Here is a 23,413-nt window from a genome sequence, read left to right on the forward strand (position 1 = left end):
TGCGAAAGAGAAGGAAGTCAAAGATAACTTCAGAGTTTCAAGTTTGGGTACTTAAGTGATTCATCAAGTCATGGAAAACAGTGGGGATGTTTGAAAAGAAGTGCCAGTGGAGGGAGAGAAGAGAGCTCAAGGTGCTGGACTTGAGGTGATAGCAGGTGACCCCAGGTGGAGCTCTCCCATACACAACTCTTGCTGAACAGCATTAGGAGAAAGGTGAGGGTCAAGGAATCATTGACTTGAACCAGACAATGTTGGATCCCAAACCATATAGTTCTTGAGAAGGTGGAGGAGGAAATGCAGAGGAGCGGTGTCTAGGCCTTAGGGATGCTCGTGGTTGGTGGGGCCAGGGGAGCTAAACCAGGAGAGAATCAGGACAATGACACAAAAGTAAGGGCAACAGCAGATAAGTGGAGGATAAGAAAGGAGAAAATCATCACTCCCTGGAGGGAAATTATAACCAGACTCAGGTCTGTTGAGCTGGTGGGTGAAAAATTATGAGGCTCATGCCCTTCCTTTCTGTGTTTCCCTCAGCGTGTGCCTCACCCTGAGCTCACTGTACTATGAGTGAGACATGGAAGCCTCGACACACAGCATGCATCTGCATTTCATTAGGGAAGTTTAGACTCTCCATGGTTTTCCGAGGAGACTTATGATTCTCCTCAGAGGCTTGGGGGTGCTGGAGTGAAGGTGAGTGCAGCCTTAAGGTGGGCACGTCCCAGCCCCGCCACTCCTGGCTCTGCTTTCATTAAGATTTTCTATGTGAAATCAGTCTCACAGCTGAAAGAAAGGTTGGAAACCCCTGGGCTAACGGTATCTTAAGGTCCTCCCAGGTCCAGAGTTCTATGAAAAAAACAGAAGTCAGTGTGGAAGCAAAATGATGAAAAGAGATCCAGTGAAAATGAAGGTGTTAGAGAAATAAAAATGGAGTGATTCACATATGGAGACATTAGATAGATAGTCTTATAAAGAAGGTTCTGTGCTAATAAGCTAATAGAAATTTTGGTAGCAAATTTCTTTAAGGTCGGCAGTTCCCATTATGGCGCAGCAGAAACGAATCTGACTAGTATCCGTGAGGATGCAGGTGTGATCCCTGGCTTCACTCAGTGGGTCGGGGATACAGTGTTTCTATGAGCTCTGGTAGTGCAGGTTGTAGACACAGCTTGGATCCTAAGTGGCCGAGGCTGTGGCTGTGACCAGCAGCTGCAGCTCCGATTCAACGCCTAGCCTGGGAACTTCCATATGCCTTAGGTGAGGCCCTAACAAGAAAACAAAACAAAACAAACTTCTTTAAGGTCATTTGTCTTGAGAAAAAAACAAGGACAGTGGAATACTCCAGGATAAAATAGCTAATCACATTACTTTTTGCAAAAAAAGCTGTTATTTGAAGATTGGCTGGCTGTTACCCAGAGATTTCAGTTGGTCCACATGGTAAAAATATATTACCAAAAATATATTACTTAAAGGTTCTTACATTTACTTTATAATGTTACAGACTTTCTATAAATGGGAGGACATTTTCATTCAATCATTCACTTCCTTGTTAAGTTATTCATTTTTCAACAAATATTTATTATGTGGTTACTATGGGCTAAATGCTCTTCCATGTTCTGGGGAGACAGCAGTGCACAAAACAAAGTCCCTGCTCTCTTGGAACCTGTTTTTCTTTGAGGAAAGATGAGCAGTGAGCCAATAAATATATAATGTGTCTCTTGAGTGCTGCATGAGAGATGCTACATTTCATATGTCGTTCTGGGGAGCTCTTTCTCAGAAGGATCATGACGCTTGTGCATTGAATGATGTTAGTCAAGGCACAGGACATGCAGATACCAGGGGTAAGAGCATTTAGGTGGAGAGAATAGCAGCTTGTTTGTGCTTGAAGATAAGTGTATTAAAATCATAGTTCTCCTGATGGCAGTGGCTTAGGTCACTGCAGAGGCATGAGTTCAATCCCTGGCCTGGCGTAGTGGATTAAAGGATCTGCCGTTGCTGCAGTTGTGGCTTGGATTCAGTCCCTGGCCCAAGAACTTCCATATGCCATGGGTTCAACCATAAAATAAAAAATAAAAAAAAAGAAAGAAAAGTTTAAATCAGAGTTCTCAAGCCTGGATTTGATGAACTAAAGACCATTCTTCCTACTGAAGCAAGGGGATTTCTACTACTCTTGTTACTTTGACCAACAATATAGAACACATTTTCTTATAAGAGAAGTCCTTGCTTCATGTGGAACATTAAATTCCTATATAGGTTAATATTTAGAGATCTGATTGAGCAAATCTGCAAGAGAGTTTGAAGTATACCGGTTGCGTGTTTCAAGTTGGAATTTTTTTGGAGCAAGAGTTTTGGGCTTCCTGATTTAGTTCATCAGAAATGTTGGTGTAGATAAGAGAAGGTGGGAAATGTTTCTGTCTTGGAGAGAGTAGACCGTACTTTAGAGAAGAGAACAGAGTAGGAATATCTAGAGTTCAAAGAGAGACAGGGGGCGCTTTTTTAAAGTCAAAAAAGAAAGTAGAAGAATTTCAAGACGGAAAGCTTGATCAACTGCCCCAAATACTACAGTGAAGTCAGTGGAAGGTCGTTCTGAGAAACTTCTGAGAGAATAGTTCCAAAGGTGTTGGATATTTAAAGTCAGATTACAATGGGTTTAAAGAGTAAGTGTGTAGTAAAAAAAATGGAAACCCTGAGTATAGACAGCCTCCTTGAGAAGTGGCTGAGTAAAGAGGGTCAGATGTCACCTTAAAGGTGTTTTGTTTTGTTTTTCTTTTTCTCTTTTTAGGGCTACACATGTGGCATATGGAAGTTCCCAGGCTAGGGGTTGAATTGGAGCTGTAGCTCCCGGCCTACACCACAGCCACAGCAACCCAGGATCTGAGCTGCATCTGCGACCTACACCACAGCCCATGCCAACACCAGATCCTTAACCCACCTTGTAGGACCAGGGATCGAACCCATGTCCTCAAGGATACTAGTCGAGTTTGTTACTGCTGAGACACAACAGGAACTCCTAAAGGTGTTTTTTTTAAGTTGAGATTTATAAATTTGATTGTGTGTCATAAATATTTTAAAAATAATGACCAGGATGTTTGTAAGGTAGAGGACACCAAAAATAAAAGAAAGCATGTTTGCTGGATTAGTAGACAAGAGGAAATGGGTGGAGGGGATGGTGCCTTGAAAATGTGGATGAAATGATTTTTCTGGAAGATGAGAAAGAAGAGAGGAAAGGAAGGAGAGGCAGATATAGATAAATGGTGCAGAGGAGAAAAAAAGGAATTCAAAGGTGTCCTGATGTGCATGATACTTAAATGAAAAGGACAGTGAGGCTGACAGAGTGAGCTGCATCTGTAGGGCGTTGGGGGCAGGTTGAAGGGAATGAGTAATACTTGTGCAGCAGGTGTAATACCAAGTGGTATTATGATACTTGATAGGACGAGAGAAGGCGGTGGTTGCTGACCACATTTGCTAATCAGTTGTTGGTCTGAAACATATAATAGGAATAGAAGTGCTCTGTTTCCAATTTCTGTGATTTGTAATGGTTCCTTTCCTATTAACACAAGATTGCTTTTAGGCAAATCCACCCTAGCAGTAAATGTTTCCCTATTGTAGTAGTTTTTGCCAAAGACTTTTCTGGAGGCAGTGGTTCACATCTGTGGTCTAACAGTCTTAAATGTTTTGAAAATGTTTTAATATAATATAGCCCTCTTTTATGTTACCATTTTATTTATACATGACTTTATTGTCAGTATGTGATTACTTCCTGGCTGTTGAAGTTATCTCATGTTATGTAACCATCGCAAAACTCTGGGTGAAGTCCACGGCAGTCGTATTTTATAATTATCAGTCATGGTTTCAGGGTAATACATTCAGTAAGGAGTGGGCCGAGCAGTTCTGGACTTACAGGTCTCTCATATGGTTTCAGAAATATGGCTGTAGACAGATAGTGGCTGGAGCAGAAACCATCAGAAGCTGGAGCAGTTGGGGAACCAGCCACATACCCCTCCCTTCATCAACTTGAGGCCCTATGTGGGTTCTCTCCATGTGGGCTCGTTTGAGCTTCCTCATGGGATGGTGGTTGGTTTCCAAGAGTGGGTGAGTTAAGAGGAAAGAGAAACTCCCTGGTTCCTCTTAACTTAGCTTCAGAAGTGGCTCTGTCAGTCACAGCAGTTACAAACCCTCACCCAGAGTCAAGGAGAGGGGACACAGACCCCAGTTCTAGATGGAAAGAGTGTCAAGAATGCCAGAGTCTAGAGTTGCCCTTGTGGCTCAGTGGGTTAGGAACCCGACTGGTATTCAGGAGGAGGTGGGTTCGATTCCTGGCCTCTCTCAGTGGATTAAGGATCCAGTGTTCCCATGAGCTGTGGTGTAGGTCACAGACATAGCTTGGATCCCACAGTGCTGTGGCTGTGATGTAGGCCTGTAGCTGCAGCTCCAATTCGATCCCTAGCAAGGGAACTTCCATATGCCGCAGGTGTGGCTCTAAAAAGAAAGAAAAAAAAATTGTCCTGAAGCAATGAATGTGGTCATTAAAAAAAAAAAAAAAAAAAAAAAAAAGAATCCTGGAGCCACGTTTTAAAACTGCCACATTGATTGTGTAAATTTCCATTAAGGCATATCACCATTTGGATCTGATAACAGCTTGGTAGGAAAAAAATAATCTAGGAAACAATTTTACCAAGCTTCTAAAATTGTTGTTGTTTATCCCATCTCCTTATAGCCATTGCAGTACTGCTTCCCACGATGAATATGAAAGTGTGAATTGTCACAGAGTGTTATTTCATAGGTCATGAGGTCCCTTGTTTGTTCACTCTCCTTTTCTTCCTTTTTTAACTAGCAAGTTCACAGATGCGTCAGACTAAAGAAAATGGTCACATACTGCCATAGTGTGACACATCTGCGGTGTAGGGAGGAGGTGATGACACTTCTTAGCAAATTCTCAGAATGTTATCCATAAAACAGATTTTCTTTTTTGCCCACACCCTCTGCATGCAGAAGTTCCAGGGCCAGGGATTGAACCCGTGCCGCAGCTATAGCCAGAGCCACTGCAATGACAAAACTGGATCCTTAACCCGCTGAGCCACCAGGGAATTCCCAAAGTAGATTTCTCTAACTCAAATTCTGCCTGAATTTTTTTTTTTTCCATTTAGAACATCTTTAATTCCTCAGAACATCACACTTTACCTCCTGTGATGGTTCCAGTGATGCCCAGTGATGGTTCCTGGTATTTATTCCCATGTATAACCCCCTTTCCCTGAGTGTGGGCTGGACCTACAGATTTGCTTCTCGTGAATAGATTGTGGCAAGGAATTGGAATGTGACTTCTGAGACCATGTTACCGAAAGAAAGAAGTAGAAATCTCTTACTGTCTCCCTGGCTGGCTCTGAGGGAAGCCAGCTGTCATGTTGTAAGCTGCTCTGTGGAGGGTCCCTTTTTTTCCCCCAACTCAATGGATTGTATTACATTTATAGTTGTACAACCATTGTCACAACCCATTTTTACAACATTTCCATCCCAAACCCCCCGCCACCCTTCCCCACATGAAACCTGTCTCCTTTAGTAACCATAAGTTTTTCGAAGTCTGTGAGTTAGTTTCTGTTCTGCAAAGAAGTTTCATTGCATCCTTTTTTCAGATTCCACATATAAGTGAATATGACATTTGTGTCTCACTGTCTGACTAACTTCACTTAGCATAAGGTGGACAGTCCCTTGAGTCAAGTGGCTGACATTTCTAGGCAGCAGCCAGTAAGGACCAGCAATGGCAGTGACCTTGGAAGTGGATCCCCCAAGTTGAACTTTTATATGTGAGGCCACAACCATAGCTAACACTTCAAATGTTACCTGGTGAGAGACTTGGAGCTAGAGGCACCCAGCTAAGGTACACTTGGATCCCTGACCAAAAGACAGCATGAGGAGTTCCCATCGTGGCTCAGTGGTTAACGAATCTGACTAGGAACCATGAGGTTGCAGGTTCCATCCCTGGCCTCAGTCAGTGGGTTAAGGATCCGGTGTTGCCGTGAGCTGTGGTATAGGTCGCAGATACAGCTTATATCTAGCGTTGCTGTGGCTGTGGCGTAGGCCGGTGGCTACAGCTCCAATTAGACCCCTAGCCTGGGAACCTCCATATGCCATAGGAGCGGCCCTAGAAAAGGCAAGAAAAAAAAAAAAAAGACAAAAATAATTAAAAAAAGACATCATGAGATAATAACATGTTTGTCACTTGAAGGCACAAGGTTCTGGAGTAGCTTGTTCCACAGTGATCGGTAACTAAGACAGCTCCTTTGAACCCATGCCCAAGAAAGAGTAGGTACTGTTACTACTGTTTTATAGCTGAGAAAACTTATCCTCAGAGATTATATGAATTTGTCTAAGAAGATGTGTTCAATAAATGACAGAACTGAAACTAAATCCTAAATCTGCTGACTCTTCTATGGAGATACTCTTGTTTTCCAGTTTTTAGGTTGTTTCTGCTCTGATTCATAACCAAGAGTGTGCATGAGGTTGACTTGAGAATCATTCCCTGATTACACATTCAGAGGCCCCACTCAGGGCTGTTAGAATCAGAGTCTCCAAGGATGGAACTCTGCGTTCAGGCCAACAAGGAGACCCTGATTAATGAGTCCTGCTGGTTAAGAAATTCCCCTTTAAAAGATGCATGTCATATGCTTGGAAATGTTGTGTGTGTTTTAAATTTTCTGGCCTGATGTGGAAACCTAAAAACCTAGAGAGTACAGGCACAGCATCCATAATATAGAAATCATTATTCAGTCAGACCTGTGTTTCTTACCAGGAATCCTTTTGGTATGATTCTCAGGTGGCACGCCGTAAAACGGGTCTATCTGAGGATTGCTTTCACATGGCCTTGTATTAAAAATATCACATAACTATTATTAGAATTGTGTACACAAGCAAACAAAGATCTGTAATCATCTATATAATCATCATAGCCCAGCTGCTGTAACTTCTTATCCGGCTGATTACTTGATTAACCTCCTGGTTTCCTCCCTTATTTTGCAACCTACCTTTTTTTTTTTTTTTTTTTGCTTTTTAGGGCCGCACCCGCAGCATATGGAAGTTCCCATGCTAGGGGTTGAATTGGAGCTGTAGACACTAGCCTACACCACAGCCTCAGCAATGCAGGATCTGAGCCACATATGCAACCTATACCTCAGGTCATGGCAACGCCGGATCCTTAACCCACTGAGTGGGGCCAGGGATCAAACCCGAGTCCTCATGGATACTAGTTGGGTTCATTACTGCTGAGACACGATGGGAACTCCTCAACCTACTTTGCTTTTTGCCTCAGAAACAATCAATCTGTCCACGCTGTTAAATGTTTTTGGTAGGCGTGAATTCATTTAAAATCTGACCTTGTATCTACTCCTACCCAACCCCCTGCCAGAAAAACAGCATCCTCTAAATATTCTATTCTAAATGGATCTCTCATGTCTCATTATTTTATGTCTTGATAGAAAGCTATGACAGTTTGATTAAAATTTATCATAAAAAATAATCCACCCAAGTCATTGGAGCATGTCCCCTGGAGAACAGTTTTATCCTAAGCCAGGTTAATAGTTTATCTGACCTTGGAGCTGAATTTATCCTTTATCTCACTCACCTCTTTTGAAAATGACAGGCACACATTTTCCAGGTAGCGCGTAGACTGTGGCATTTTAAAAATTCTTCCTAAGATCTCTTTATCTGTGAGTTTAGTTATACTAGGAAAGTGTTGAGAACTGTTTTATTTCATTTCTTTATTTGATATTCCTAGCTTAATTTTTGTGTAACCAGGAGATGGTATAGCTTGACCCCCTTTATCTATTTTTTTCCCACTCCCACCCTCCTTCTGGCAACCACCAGCCTATTCTCTGTGTCTTTGAGCTTGATTCTTTGTTTTGTTTTGTTTACTTTTCCCATGTAAGCAAGATCACACAGTATTTGTCCTCTCTATTTCACTTAGTATAATGCCCTGGAGGTCCATCCATGTTGTCGCAAATGGCACGGTTTCATTCTTTTTTTTTTTTTTTTTGGCTGAATAATATGTCATTGTATATATCACTGCATTTTCTGGGAACCATGTCTTTTAAATGTATCATTCAGTGAATTTTTTTCTTCGTATTGTGTCTAATATAAACTCAGCCTTCTGTTAGTTTTGAATAATTCTACATTTTAGTTGTCAGTGAACTTGAATCTCTGTTTGGAGGATATTATTCTCCATGGCACAAGCAAATGACAAGCCTTGTCATACATTGCCTTTCATCTTGTCCAGTCATTGGTAAAGATGCAAGAATTGGTGTCGGGACACATCCTGTGCTATCGAACTCCTGTACCTTTACACCTGCCAGGAATTCCTCATCTCCTATCACCAATATGTAAACAGAACCCATCTGGATTTCCCGCTGTTATGCAATGGGATTGGCAGCATCTCTGGAGCCCTGGGACACAGGTTTAATCCCTGGCCTAGCATAGTGGGTTAGTTATCCAGCATTGCTGCAAGTGTGTCATACGTCGCAACAGCAGCTTGGATCTGATACCTGACCTATGAACTCTGTATGCCCCAGGGTGGCCAAAAAAGAAAAATAAAATCACAAAAGTAAATAGAACCTATTCTTCTAAATATTAGAAATGTTTTTCCCTGAGATGAATTTTTCTCTGGTTTCTGTTACAAATTATCTGTCCTTCTTTTGGATATCTTAGTTTCTTTGCCCAAACCTCTGTTATCTCTCTTCATTTTCAACCTTGCAGTGCAGTTATTTTTGCTCTTATTCCCCTCACAGAGTTTAGGATTTGGGAGTAGGGATGAGGAAAGAAAAAAATACTTTGTGTGAATCAAGTATTAGTGTGTATCCTGATGCTGCAGAAATAGATTTATGAGGACAGAAGTACTGCGTTTTTAAAACTTCCCTGTGTTCTTTTCAAAAGGCATGCATCTTTGTGGGGGAACTCTGTAGGGAGTGACATTAAGAACCACTTTAAAAATTAAAGACAATTTTCATTCCTTCCATTTGTTTGTTCATTTTAAAATAAATGCGAGTTCCTATTTTCCTTTGGTTTCTCCTTTTGCAACTTCTGTTCTAATAATATGTAAATCACTCATGGCAGATAACATTTAACATTCAAATGCAGAGTTCATTTTATTGAAGCTCAGTCGAACAAATTACTATCAATTTACTCTAAGTAAAATTCAGTATTAAAAATGTTTCATGTTTGCCAAGCGAAAAGTAAATAGCTGAAAGGTGTTAATAAGACCTTTTTTGGACGATAATATTAGACTCATTTTTGGTTCCCATCTCATCCCCCAAAAAATGAAATATTGGTTGTCTCTCACACAGAATAGCGATGTATGCACATTTAAATCTGATTATTTAAATTACATCTTGGGATGTGATTCAATTCATTCAGCTGTAGTGAGTGCCTATGATATGCCTGGAAGTAGGCTTCAGTGAATTCCTATTTTGAAGAAGTTTGACAAAATTTTCATTGAAATTTCTTTTTAGTGCTTTGCACCAAGAGTGCCTCTCTGAGGAAATCAGAAAACTAAACTCATAAACGAACTAAATTTGATTGCAAATTCCTTATCATTTTTCATCCTTCTAGTAAAAATTGTTACTAGGCAAAAATAATCAGTTAGTGTTTAAAGTGACTCTTTTCATAATTGTGATCCTCCTAATATACCAGGATGTCAAATTGGATGTGAAATGAAAAAGGCATTAACTTTAGTGAAATTATAACCTTCTAGCAAGCAAAAAAAAAACAAACAAAAAATTAAACAAATGTAATACACTGTTTGTTCATCTTTCCAAATATTGAACTCAATTTTGGCAAACAATAAAAAATGCTACTATATGGGAAATCTCTGTACCTTCTGCTCAGTTTTGCTGTGAACCTAAAATTACTCTATAAAATAGTCTGTTGGGGGGGGCAGAAGATGCTTTAGATGAATCAAAGCAGAATACTATACTGTTCTTAAAATCTCTTCTCCTCTTTTGAGTCAATAAGATTTCCTCTTCCAGGAATTATATCTTTTTTTTTTCTGTCAATGAGCCAGCTGGGTGGAAGGGAATAGATAATTAGGCAATAAAAATATTTGTTTCCTGGCAATTTAATGGAAGCTGTGCTAGGTGGGGGAGGGAGGTGAAAAAGTAAGTAAATATCATGTCCTGGAGCAGAAAGTCTAGTAGTATAGTAACAAAGTCAAGGTGAGACATTAAAAACCTATAATCAGTACTTTGAGAGTATGGAGTAGGGTTAAGGAACATTGCTGGTGATCATTTTTCTTCCTGCATATTTAAGTTAGTATGAGTTACTTAAAATGGGAGCATTCATTCAGCCAATAAAGAAAAAAAATAAGTTCCCTGGAGGCTCAGTGGATCCGGCATTGTCACTGCTGTGGCGTGGGTTGGATCCCTGGCAGGGAACTTCTGCATGCCATAGGTGTGGCCAAAAAATTAAAAAAATAAAAATAAAAAAAAAAAGAGCGGCCTGTTTGTTAAAACATAAATATTTCCTGACTTACAAATACTGAATTATTGCTTTCTAACAAAACTCATGTCTTAGCCACCACTTTAGCATTTCTTTAACACCACTCTGAAAAAAAAAATTGTGACTCAGGCATACAATGAAATGGTTTCATTTTCTCTACTGATATATGTATTTCTTTGTCTTTGAGTTTCCAAAGTAATGATTGTACTATGAAATGCTTCGAGAAGCAAGCTGTGATTTTTTTTCAATATGCCAACTGCTTGCTATTCCTTTCCTCAGAAAGCTGGGGAGCTGAATGAAACACAACAGAAGGCTCCTTTCCCCTTTGCTTTTTGACTTACTATCCACTGGTAGGCCTGCAGCCCAAGAACTGAGTTTGGCAAATGCCAGGAATCTATCCTATAATGTGAATTGAGTGTTCAAAACCCTATATTATGGTAAAAAGAACTGCAGATACCTCTCCTCTAGGCTACTTCCATTTCACTGCTCAGTATTTTGCTCTCCCTTCTCATGTGGTCCTGCCCTCAGAGCAGCTGTGCTTTCCTCCTTGCTGATGGGCACACTTATTCGAGATTGTTTCCACTGATGTCAGCTGGGCCTGACAAGCCAAGTCTTATGTTTATAGCACTGGGAGAGGATCCCAGAAAGTATTAGAAGGACACAGCTACCCATCCAGGTACAGAAAAAGATGCTGAGAGTCCCATGGGTATAAGTAGTTCCTTAAGGTGTTGCTTCAGTGACAAAGAAGAAGACCCTGACTTTTTTCTTCCTGCATGTCCCAGGCTTTTTTATACTGCAGGGCTGCCTAAGGCAATATTTAGGACAAGTTTTAGAAAGTAGAAAAAGACAAAGGTAAGAACTCACTTTACAAGGCCCTTTCCCAGAGTTCCCATCGTGGCTTAGTGGTTAACAAACCCAACTAGGATCCATGAGGGTGCAGGTTCAATCTCTCACCTTGCTCAGTGGGTTAAGGATCCAGCATTGCTGTGAGTTGTGGTGTAGGTCGCAGATGCAACTTTGATCCCACATTGCTGAGGCTTTGGTGTAGGCCGGCAGCTTCAGCTCTAGCCTGGGATCCTCCATGTGCTGCAAGCGTGGCCCTAAAAAAAAAAAAAAGGGGGGGGAGGCTCTTCTTAGACCCCTAAACAAGGAGATATCCTAAGTGGGGTCTGCACATCTAGTGATACCTGGAGAAGAACAGCTTGTACAAAATATGATGCAGGATGCTTCTGTGAGCTTTGGGAAACTCTACCAAGAGATCAACATGTTAACTAAGAGGATTACACATTTTAAAAATCAGTGCATTTCTAAATCTTTTAATCCATATTTGTTTGGTCCTTGCTGGAATAATGTTTATGGCAGCAAGGTAGTCATATAGCAGATTAGTTTTCAGAAATATGTAGCTAAATTCAGAAATAGCAAATATAAATTAGCAGGCAGACATACTGCTTTTGTTTGTTATTATTGCTATTGGTTTTGGCTTTCAGTCTTAGAATTTCTAAAAATTCTGACTTTATGCTCTTCAACAGCTTTTGGTTAGAAATGCTTCCTTTTCTTTTGTTCTGGTTCATCTATTTATGAAATAGGCTTTTGAATATTGTGAAGGAGCCTACACTCTCTAGGATGACAGATTAATTACCTTCTTTTTCCCTTAAGGGAGCCTAGTAAGAATTTGAAGACATATGAACGCTGATAGCTTATCCCTTACAGTCTGTGTGTTCTACCAAAAATAATGAAAAAAGGAAACACCATCCTGCTACTGACTCTCAGGATACACAGCTTTGATAATACCAGCCTGTTGTTCCAGATAAGATAAAAAAAAATTCCCTCTGAAAGGAAAGAAGAAAGCAAATGAAGAGATTTTATCCACAGTGTGTTATAGCATAACCTGCTGGAGAAATACTATGTGGTTAATTAAAACATAACATGAACGTACTTTCAGAAGTAACTTTGCTTTCTGTTTTTTTCCTTTCTTGGAAAGGCAGTGCCTTTTTCTAATGTAAATATAGAAGAGATTTTCTTTTTATCCCAGCACTTTATCCTTTGCTTCTGATAAGTATTTAATTAATTCCACTTAAACTCCAGGGGAGAAATTAGGATGTATTGTAGTAACTTGTGTATTCACCCCTTAGTAACATTTGGGCAACAAAGTTGGTTGACCTAAATGCTCTGTACTGACTCCATTAAAATTACTCTCACATAAATCCTCCTCTAACTGTAGCCAGCAGAGCTTAAACCCAGTATTGTCTTCAAAACTTTCCTTTTGCATTACCCTGTGTTTAAGCCCAGTGTAAATGATACAACATAACCATTGATGATAAATTTTTGAAACTTACGACTCTAAGAAACCATAGATAGTAAATATAAGAAAGTATGTCAAGTATATTCTTAGATGAATTTTGGAATGAAACCCCACCATATCTGGTCTGGTTGTTAAGAAGATCCAAGTTCTAGACCTGCCTGTATTCAAATCTGGACATGTTTAAGGAGGATCCAGTTTCTTCACCTATAGAATGAGGCTAAAGTATCCATACTTTAAAAAAACATTTTTTAGGGAGTTCCCGTCGTGGCGCAGTGGTTAACGAATCCGACTAGGAACCATGAGGTTGTGGGTTCGGTCCCTGCCCTTGCTCAGTGGGTTAACGATCCGGCATTGCCGTGAGCTGTGATGTAGGTTGCAGACTCGGCTCAGATCCCGCGTTGCTGTGGCTCTGGCATAGGCCGGTGGCTACAGCTCCGATTGGACCCCTAGCCTGGGAACCTCCATATGCCAAGGGAGTGGCCCAAGAAATGGCAAAAAAAAAAAAGATGCAAAAAACCCCACATTTTTTAGTAGAATAATTCCTTTTTTGAAATGAAATCTCACCTATAACACTCAAATCCCAAATCCCAACTGCTTGAGCTCTCCACTCTGTGCCTACAGTAGCCCTTGTGTGTCTCCAAGAAATTGTACCAATCTAAGGAGCATAGTGCAAGAACCCCCAGATTAGATGATCTTGATGGCATCTCTACAATTTTCAGTTTTCTTCACAGTAGTTGGTTCTGTTGTATAATGTCTTTCCTGCATTTTAACATTAATGTCATAAGGATCCCATTATGCCTCGATAGTTTTAAGTATATTGCCTTATTAAAATATTTATCCTTGTCTTTCTTTCTTTTTTTTTTTGTCTTTTTGCCTTTTCTAGGGCCGCTCCCATGGCATATGGAGATTCCCAGGCTAGGGGTCTAATCAGAGCTATAGCCTCCAGCCTACACCAGAGCCACAGCAACGCAGGATACAAGCCACGTCTGCAACCTACACCACAGCTCATGGCAACGCCGGATCCTTAACCCACTGAGCAAGGCCAGGGATTGAACCCACAACCTCATGGTTCCTAATTGGATTTGTTAACCACTGAGCCATGACAGGAACTCCTATCCTTGTCTTCTGATTTCCTTTATTTTGTTACTTATTTTGGTCCTTGTGAAATGCAGATAAGTATTTTAATCCCAAAGCAATGATTTTATATAGGTAATAGTGTGAATTACCTTGTACGAAAACACTAGATTCATGGACTAATTCAACCACTGTTTATTGAATATCAACTTTCTGAAAGGTACTGTATTAGAGCCTAGGATGTAAAGACAAATAAGACATTGTCCCCACCTTCAAGGAACTCAGACTGGCCAGGGAGAAAAACAGGGAAACAGATTGTTATGATATTGTGTGGTAAATGCTGAGTCTCAGCCTCGTGTATCCAGTTTCTTGATCCATGCACTTGGATGTCTAGTAAGAATAACAGATGTAATCCATCTAAATCATGGCTCTTGATAGATCACAAAATCATTCAGATCTTTTCCTTCCCATGTTTTCCTGTATCAGTAAATAGCAGTATCCTTTACCCAATCGCTCAAGCCAGCAATTTAGAATAAATTCTCAATTTCTACCCTTTCCTCATCCCATGCATCAAATTTATCAGATAGTTCTATTACTTCTATTCTGAAATAACTCTTGATTTGATCCATGATTCTCTACCAGGCTTATCCATGTCACTTCGGCTAGCCCCCAACCCTTGACAATAATCATGTGACTTTCGGATGGTGGTGAGAGTGTATTAGTTAGCCTCTTCATTTGGCTATTTCAGAAGAGGCAAAAATAGCATATCTGAAAGGTTTTCTTTGTTGTGCATAGAATAAGCTCATGGTCCATGAGGTCATCATATGATCATCTCACGAGGTGCAGAAAAAGAATTAGTTGAAATTCCACACCATTTATGGTTAACACTCTGAGCAAACTAGAAATGCAAGAGAACATCCTTAATCTGATTATAGATATCTACAAAAAAACTTTATAGTTAACTGCAAAATTCACAATGCTTTAACTGTAAGGTTCAGAACAAAGCAGTTATGTCATTCACTCCTTCCATTCCTATTCATCGTGTGACTGGAGGCAAGTTCCTTAAGAGAAAAAGGAGAGGAGAGGAATAGAAGCATAATGGTGGGAAATTAAGAAGTAAAACTTTCCTTATTCACAGATATGATCACATATGCAGAAAATCCTAAGGAAGCTACAAAAAGTTATTAGAAAAACCAATATACAAAATCAATTGTGTTTTTATATACTGGCAACAAAAAATTTGGAATTTTCAAATACAATTTATAATAACATCAAAATAATAAAATACCTAGAAAAACATATCCAATAAAGTATGTTCAACATATATATTCTGAAAATTATAAAATACTACTGAATGAAGTTTTAAAAGATTTACCTGGAGAGATATACCATGTTCATCAATTAGGAGAGTCAATATGGTTGTGAAATCTTCCAAAATTGATCTCTAGGTATAATCTGTTGAGAGAAAGAAAAGATAAGGCAGTTAACTATAAGGAAAGTCCTGACTGGTAAAATCTGGAATAAACAAGCATGTTATATATTAAGCTGGGGGGTGGTATTGGTGAGGGCCAATTTCAGCTTTTTCTTTTAAACTGAAAAGAATGTGAGCTGGACAGTAGGACAGTAAATAGGAGGACTATACTGGGATTAAATAATTTGGGTTCTGAAGAAGCTCCTATTTTTTTCTTAAAGAATATTAATTGATGTCATCTTCTGCTAGTAAGTTGTTGGTAAATTGAATGAATTGGAATCTAAAGGACACAGAAGAAGGACCTTTACCAGAAATAACCTGGTAAGTGATGTGCCAGAGTTACATTGAGAAATGAATGATGAAATTAACGAACACCATTAAGAGCCAACTTGAAGTTTAAAGTCGCTCTCTTCTTCAATGAATGGTTATGAATCAGGATATAATCTGAAATCAGAAACCACACTGCAGTTTGAAAAGAGTGGTTTAATATAGAGGGTTATTAACTATTTACAAGTGATTCACTTAAAGAAGGTATGAAAGAGAATTCTAAAGCTGATGGAGAGAACTCAAAAAAGGAACAAACTTAAAGAGTCTGCTTCCCACGGTTTAGGGTTCATACCTCATTGGAAAAGGTATGTCTGCTGCCCATTGGATGGTGGAGAACCCCAGTGGGAGCCCTGGGTCAGATTTGGTGCAGGACTATAGGATTGACGCTGGTTGTATGGAACTGCCCACCAAGACCAGCTAGCTGGGAGCCTCCCTCCCGGGTGCCAGTTGGCCTGGGCTGGTGGGCAGAGCATTGCAAGCAGGGTATCCCTTCTGGATTCTCACAGGCAGCCAGGGAATGTCTGGCTGGGACTGGAAAGTTGGAAGGTGAGCTCTACTAGGTGGCAGGGAGGGATATGGCTGGGGGCGGTATGACTGGCTCAAGCTAGAATCCTTCCCCCTCCAGGGTCTCTCCAGCACCATCTACTGACAAAACTTATTACCATTGTGCCAACTGGCAAGGGAAAAACATTCTAGTATCACAAGTGGGCAGTGGAGGGTGCTGTTGGAGCTGAGTACGTTACGTTGATAAAAGAAACAGTTCTTGACTTCTGAGTGCTTATTAATAATTTCCTGGACTTTATTTCCTTTTAAGTCACAAGCAAATACACATGCTAATTTTATTATCTAATGGAAGTTTTATTATTAAATACAGGAGAAAAATGCCATATTCATTGTGAATCAAAGGAAGAACAAGATTATGACTCCAGTCCAGTTAGAATTTGTGGTCAGCGAGCCTTAGAACATAAGCAATTTAAAAATTCGTTTGCTGCACTTAGATGAAATGACACGTTTTGGCAGAATTTGACAGTTTACAATTTCACATTCCAGGGTATGGCCATTGTACCCATTCCGACACAGAATTAGCATCTCTAATTAATGTTATGTAAAACAGGCCTGTGAGGCAGAGCCCTAGGATATGCTTCCTTGTGAAGCAAACAGTATTTTTAGGACCAAACCGGATTTTTCTTTTAGGGTCCACATGGCACGAAACAGATGGTGCTGTGGGCGGCTGTGGTTTAAGATCTGAGGCGGTTCATTAAGACACTCAATCTTGTCCTTGTCCCACCCTAAAGGCGGTGATGGCTACAGGCTGGACCAGGCGGCAATGCTGGTGTCAGTCATCCCTGTAGGCAGACACTGCTGGACCCTGCAGACTGGCAGCTCCCTAGACTAGACTGCAGGGCATCTGGGAACTCAGCCTGCTGGCAGTGTTTAGAATTAGCATAACCGTGCCTGTTTTCATCTGCAAAGAAACTTGGAAATTTTTTCTCCCCATAAAGCTCTTTAATTCTTAAAGGTATGGCTTAATGTTGAAACTTCCCTTACCCAAAAGCCCTCTCTTTTAATTGTTCTTTAATATCTCCTGGGTTGCAACAAGGTTGCCTTTATCCAAAAATTTGGATTCTGGCTAGTTGATGGGGGTCGGGAGGAGAGAGAAAGTCATTTAACCTGTGCTCATTTTCTCCAGGAAAAAACTATTACATGTTCTCCTTGATAGAAATTTCTTACTACCAACACCTGTATTGCCAAATTCATTTTCTGTCCCAGTGTTTTTATCATTTATTCTCTGTGTCAGTCTCCTGTTCCATTGATTTTAAGTTTATTTTGATCTAGTTGTCTTTTTTGTAATTTACTAAATTAAAAGACACTACAAAATCTACTGTATTATGGAAATTTATACATGTAAAAGTTAAAATTCTCTCCAGCATCACTGTAGTCCTCTCCCTGGTTAATTTCATTTAAAGATGTCATGCACGTTCTTTTTTTCTATTCCTGTATCATCATTCATAGAAATAGTACATGTTGGTGAATGACGTGTGTTTCACCAAAAAATGTTACAAACATTGTTTTCAACTTGCTCCATTTTGTCTTCACCACTGCGTGATGATCTTTTCTATGGCTATTACATGTTTATCTCACCAGTTCTGGAAATTCCCAGTATTTTACCGCCACGGAAAGAAAAGCCTGCTGTGATAGCTTCCTAGTCTATACCCCAGAGCTTTCCTAGAAAATGACTGCTGGGTGCATAGTGAACATTAGCATAGATTTTGACCAGCCATCCTCCAAAAATGTTGAATGAGTTTACATTCCACCAGCAATGGTGCATGTGCTCTCCTGTCCCATTTTAGTGCTAGTATTACTGATGCCCCCCTAGAAGCTGCCCTTACCTCCACTAGGACTGGTTGGCGCTTGAGCCAGTGTCATTGCCCAGCCCATGATTTATTCTTGAAGTCAGATCGTAGAGGAGAAAGAATTCTCCCTCTGCTCTTCTGAGTTCTTAGCTGAGACTCCTCTAATAAAAGACCAAGGGACAAGAGAAAAACAAAAGTTTCTTAACATGCATCCCTCATGTATGCGTGGGAGATAACCAGGGGATAATGACTAACTCCCTGATGTTGCTTTGAAATCAGCCCTAAATATCTTTTTTAAAAAAATTATTGGCATATAATTGACTTACAATATTGTATTAGCTTCAGGTCTACAGCAAGGTGAATTAGTTACACATTTACATATATCCATTCTTTTTCAGATTCTTTTCCCATATAGGTTATTAAGAGTATCAAGTAGACTTCCCTGTACTGTACAGTAGGTCCTTGTTACTTATCTATTTTGTGTATAGTAGCGTGTCTGTGTTATATCCCGGCCTCCCAATTTATCCCTCATCCCCATGTTTCCCTTTTGGTAGACATAAATTTGGTTTTGAAATCTTTGAGTCCGTTTTCGTTTTGTGAATAAGTTCTTTAGTATCATTTTTTATTAGATTCCACATATTAGTGATCTCGTGATATTTAACCTTTCTCTCTTTTTTTTTATTATTTAAGAACTTTATTAACAGGTGCTTGCAATTTGTTGAATTTTTTGAAAAATCAAGCTGTAAACTTTTATTGCAAATTAAAAACGAGGTTCTTAAAAATCTCAACTTGACCAGATATGAAACAATTTAAAAACCTTTAAAGGTGTATTGAGAAAAACCAGACCTTTTTTAAAAAAATAAAAACACATTTGTCATTACCAAAAGGAGACATCTTTAGGTAAAAATAATAAAAACCCCATGCTGCATAGATCTAGTTATCTGGTCAATGGGCAAAGAGCAAGCACTTAAGTTCTTCAGCTCCAATCTTGTGTTCATTTCTGATTGCTGGAACTTCATATTCATTTCTTCTTGTTGGATGACTAAACCGGATGATGGTGGAGGTGGTGAGCCGGCATTTACTCAGCCCCGCCCTGCTCAGATGAATTCTCAGCTGGTGGATCGGCTGCTTTTGTCTCTTTGCCATCTTTACGGTTTTCTGGGCATCTGCACCGGTAATTGAAGTTGCAGTGGTACTGACCTTGAGGTGGCTGCTGACCCTGGGTCTTATCTCCTTGATTTGCTTAATCTTCTTCGTTGCAGTCCTCTCTGGGTTGTCTTAGGCATGGAGGGCTGCTGCGGAAGCGTGGTCTATTGCGTGAATTATGTTCTGTCTCACTGGTCTACCTTGGTCTCCTGCACCCTGGTGGTCAGCACCCTCCATCACTTCTCCCTGCACAGAAGGGTTGGAATACTGTGGTTGATGTGCATAGGGTCTCCGTATGTAGTAAGAAGGGGACCTTCACCTGCGGTAAGGCCAGCACTGTTGGGCCTGGCCTTTGGGAGCACTCTCTGATCCCTCATTCTTTGCCCCCCTCTCGCTATTCTGGTAATTCTGCTGGTAATTGCGTAGAGGACCCCTGTAATGTGGATAGTGTCTATAATGGTTACAGTCTGCTGCATATTTACTGCCTTGCACTGAACTCCACCAGGACCTGTAACGCACCCTTTTCTCCTTCAACAACATCAAACTCGGCAGTCTCTCCATCTCCTACACTGTGAAGGTACTTCCTGGGGTTGTTATTCTTTATGGCAGTCTGGTATACAAATACATCTTCCTTGGTGTCATTCCCGTTGATGAAACCATATCCGTTTCTTACACTGAGCCATTTTACTGTTCCCAAAACTTTCGTTGTGATGATCTTCTTGTCCCTGCCAGCAGGTGCCGCCCATATGAGGCCGGTCCTTGCACTGCTGCCTGTCCTGCCGGGCTTGGTGTCGGCAGCGCTGAGGGTGGGGGCGGTAGCAGGCGGCTGCTGGGTCTTGGCCTTGCTGCTCATGGTTTTGGTGATGGTGACTGGGAACGGCTGTGGCAGCTGCAGCTCCTCCCCAGGGTGTGATGGTAACTAGGCTGGCAGCGGTGGTGGGATTGCTCAGGGCTCTCTGGGATCTGCTCTCCCCTCCCACTACCCATAGAACTCTTACTTTTCTCTTACTAAATTCACTTTTATGATATCTCTAGGTCCATCCATGTTGCTGCAAGTGGCATTATTTCATCCTTTTTTATGGCTGAATAATATTCCCTCGTATATATGTACCATATCCTCTTTATCTATTCCTCTGTTGATGGACGTTTTAGGTTGCTTCCATGTCTTGGCTATTGTGAATAGTGTTACAGTGAACAATGGGGTTCATGTATATTTTCAAATTGTGGTTTTCTCCAGGTAGATGCCCAAGAGTGGGATTGCTGGATCATAGGGTAGTTCTATATATAGTTTTTCAAGGAACTTCCATACTATTCTCCATAGTGGCTGCACCAGTTTATATGAAAATACCTCTTGCTATGGAAAGAATGGGGAGTAGAAATATAGGCCTTCTTGGGGAGAGTGAAGATTCTTAGGAACAATGAATGGGCCTTTAGAAGAAGAAGTGGGAGGTGTGATAATTCATAACAAAGCCTCTCTATGTTGAGTGTCCTCCTCTAGCCTCCCTTCCCATGTTGAGAGTCACTCTTCTCCAGTGATGAAACTTCCTTTTGGGGAGGGGATTTATGACAATTGAGTTCTTCTTAGAGACCCTGTCTTTAGCCAAGTAAGAGGAGTTTAGAGAAACCCTCTCTCTACATTGGCTGTTTTTCAGCTCAAAAATAATCCATGTGCCAAAGTGGCGTATTTTGGAGTGCCATGTCCTGCTTCCCTTCAGAATAAACCCCTCAAAAGCTGATTTCCTTGTCACAGTAGCATCTTTCCCTGGAGGTAATATTCTGACCAGACTTTCCTGGGAGTTGTTATAATATACACTGTGGTTGTAGTGAGGTCTGGACCATCTCATTGGGTCAACCAGGGTCAGTTTTCTTTATCCTGTGGAATGAGAGATTAAGTTATTTTTTTCCCCTAAACTGTATACATTTGCAGACAGAACTTTGCTAGACACACTTATAAAACATCTAACAATCAGATAACTGTTACTAGTAATTGGCAGTCAAGTAAATCCACCACAGCTACCACCACCCACCACAGAAGCAAAATAAATTTGTTAGTTTTCCTTTTTTCCCAGATGAATAGAAACCTCAGATTCATTTCAGCTGGATAGAATGAACAAAGTCTTCAAGCCAGCAGCTGTCAATAAACCATTTTTTTCCCCTATAAAGACAATATAACACCAATAAAGATAGTGAAACAGGTGGGGAGGGGGGCCTAACAACTACTTTATTTTCATTTTTATGCATGTCCTTCTCATTTTTATCCATCTGTCAGGATTTTTCCTTGTTGAAATCCTTTTATATATACAATTTTTTTAATTGTTATTTCCCCAATACAGTTTTTTTTTCCTACAGTACAGCATGGTGACCCAGTTACACATACATGTATACATTCTTTTTTCGCATATTATCATGCTCCATCATAAGTGACTAGACATAGTTCTCAGTGCTACACAGCAGGATGTCATTGCTAATCCATTCCAAAAAGCAGTAGTTTGTATCTATTAACCCCAAGCTCCCAATCCATCCCACTACCTCCCCCTCCCCCTAGGTAGGCAACCACAAGTCTATTCTCCAAGTCTATGATTTTTTCTGTGGAAAAGTTCCTTTGTGCTGTATATTAGATTCCAGAAATAAAGTAACATCATATGGTATTTGTCTTTCTCTTTCTGACTTACTTCACTCAGGATGAGAGTCTCTAGTTCCATCCATGTTGCTGCAAATGGCATTATTTCATTCTTTTTTATGGCTGAGTAGTATTCCATTGTGTATATATACCACATCTTCCTGATCCAATCATCTGTCAATGGACATTTGGGTTGTTTCCATGTCTTGGCTACTGTGAATAGTGCTGCAGTGAACATGCGGGTGCATGTGTCTTTTTTAAGGAAAGTTTTGTCTTGATACATGCCCAAGAGTGGGATTCCTGGGTCATATGGTAGTATAGATTTCTAAGGTACCTCCATACTGTTCTCTATAGTGGTCATACCAGCAATTTTTCCATTCTGATTGTTTTTTTATCTTTAAATCTGACATTTTGTTAAATATTCTGATAGTTCTAGTCTTTATGGTCATTGTGTTCAGGTGAGGATGATGGTAACCTTCCCAGGAGAGACCCAGGCCTCTTTAGGTGTTCTTTTCCTGGACCAGAATTGCTCGTTCTTGGCACATCAGAGAGAATCTGAGAATGTGAGCCAGGGGAGGGAGAAGGCCAGAAAATGGGGCTAGCAGTGGCAGCATTAGCTGCAATGATTCCACTTGGAAATTCATTGTCTGATACTTCACAAAGCTCTGCTGAATTGAGGTGAAGTCAGCCAGCAAGTGAAATTGTAAATTTAGTGTGGCTAGAGGGGTAATCAGAGTAGTCAAGGGTGAGACAGGGACAGGCAGGTGAGGAAAAAATGAGCAAACAGCTACCTAAACAAGCATTGCAGCTTATTTATTTAACTTTTGTCTTCTTAGGGCTGTACCCAAGGCATATGGAGGTTCCTAGGCTAGGAGTCTAATTGGAGCTACAGCTGCCAGCCATAGCCACGGCAATGCCAGATCTGAGCCATGTCTGCAACCTCCACCACAGCTCACAGCAATGCCAGATCCTTAACCCATTGAGAAGGCCTGGGATCGAACCTTTGTCCTCATGGTTCATAGTCAGATGCGTTTCCCGCCAAGCCACGACGGGAACTGCCATTGCAGCTTTTAATTCAAGTTTAACATAAAGGCCCCAACCAAAATTTCAGACTACATATGAGGTAGTATTTTGAAGTTTCTTGTGTGTTTGATGTTAGTTGTTAACTTAACTTTCTCCCACCCTCCCCGTCCTCCCTTCCTTCAGTTCCCTCCTTCCTTCCTTCCTTGTATTTGCATTATATCTTCTAATGCTTATTTGGCAGTATCTTTTTTTCCCCCAAAAACCTTTAAAATTATAATCTCAAAGGGACTGGAGTATATCAAAGTGAATGAAGGAGAAGTTGCCGGTTGGAAAAGCATATTCAGTTGCCTTTTCTTTGCTCCTGTCATAATACTTAATTACTTCTGAAGTTTTAAATAACATTTATGGAAGGCATGGGGAGCTTGTGTTTAAAAGAGGATAGTGAGTTAACTAAAGTTTTAGAAACACTACCCTAGAATAAAAGTACATTTATTTAGCATTTTAGCATTTCATTTTATGCTAAAATTTTACCTTTTGAGGATGTCTCTTTTTAGAGAATTTTAATTGCTTTTTGAGGGATAATTGACATACTGTGTTGGAAGTATAGAATATAAGTTTACCATGTG

At 40.3% G+C, this 23,413-nt stretch overlaps 1 protein-coding gene and 1 pseudogene across 10 annotated transcripts in view; one reads left to right on the forward strand and one right to left on the reverse strand.

The window, feature by feature from the left end:
• The window catches only part of CDK14 (cyclin dependent kinase 14), a 631,911-nt gene that overhangs the window by 403,118 nt on the left and 205,380 nt on the right, over nt 1–23,413 (forward strand). The window lies entirely within an intron of this gene.
• On the reverse strand, nt 19,077–22,859 carry LOC146399986 (Y-box-binding protein 1 pseudogene; annotated as a pseudogene). Its single transcript, XR_014815754.1, has one exon. The product of XR_014815754.1 is annotated as a Y-box-binding protein 1 pseudogene (transcript).

This window comes from Sus scrofa, chromosome 9 (assembly GCF_054392235.1).
Source record: "Sus scrofa isolate SSC_HxYL_T2T_F1_AM1 chromosome 9, Sscrofa_HxYL_maternal_Yorkshire_Landrace_v2.0, whole genome shotgun sequence".
Lineage (NCBI taxonomy): Eukaryota > Metazoa > Chordata > Mammalia > Artiodactyla > Suidae > Sus > Sus scrofa.